A 691-nucleotide genomic window follows, 5' to 3' on the forward strand; every position below is an offset into this window, starting at 1 on the left:
GGGGTGGGGGCGGGGCTCCTTGCTGGTTCTGAGGGGCGGGGACAAGGGCTCCCTGCTGGTTCTGCCCCAGGAGGCTGTTCGCTCTGGGGCCCTCAGTGGTGTCCCCAACAGCTTCTCTGGTGCGGCGCGTTCCTGCTGCTTTCCCTTTTCGCTGCTGTGGGGTGCATGGCGGCCCCCCTCGGTGCTGGCCCCTCCTTTCCATCCCTCTTCCTGCTTTCAGCAAAAGGGGCCAGGTGACACCTTGGAGGTTGACTGGCTCCAAGGGGCAAGAGCTTCCCTAGGCTGTGGCCTGCTGCGTCATTTGCTGTGAAGGTGGCGTTGTGTAGCTCCCCAGCTTCGCGGCCGTCTTGTTGTGTTGCTCCTCCTCATTCTCCCTGCAGCTTTAGGCTGCCTGTTGATTTAGTTGGTCTAGTCAAAGATACTACATTCCCGCAAAGAGCCTTGTCTACCTGTTGATTTGTGACGAACCCCACCCTTAGGTCCCTTTTGCCAAAAACCCTATGTGCTCTAGGAATAGGAGTTGGCTCCACGGCAGGAGCCACCTGAGGGAGGAGGCCGCCTCTGCCAGCTGGGAGAGAGGGCGGGAGAAAGGTGTTGGTCCTACAGAGCAGCAGGAGTGAGCTGCCTGGGGTTTTTCTTGGGTTTTTTTTGTCTTAAAGGGCCAGAACTGGCCTGGGCAGAGTACGCATGG

At 59.2% G+C, this 691-nt stretch overlaps 1 protein-coding gene across 2 annotated transcripts in view; it reads left to right on the plus strand.

Annotated features, from left to right (window-relative positions):
• PDCD6IP (programmed cell death 6 interacting protein) overlaps nucleotides 1–691 on the plus strand; it is a 58,244-nt gene that overhangs the window by 765 nt on the left and 56,788 nt on the right. The gene's annotated exons all lie outside the window — the stretch shown is intronic.

The sequence above is a fragment of the Gavialis gangeticus genome, unplaced genomic scaffold (genome assembly GCF_001723915.1).
Source record: "Gavialis gangeticus isolate Ggan-Ray unplaced genomic scaffold, GavGan_comp1, whole genome shotgun sequence".
Classification (NCBI taxonomy): Eukaryota; Metazoa; Chordata; order Crocodylia; family Gavialidae; genus Gavialis; species Gavialis gangeticus.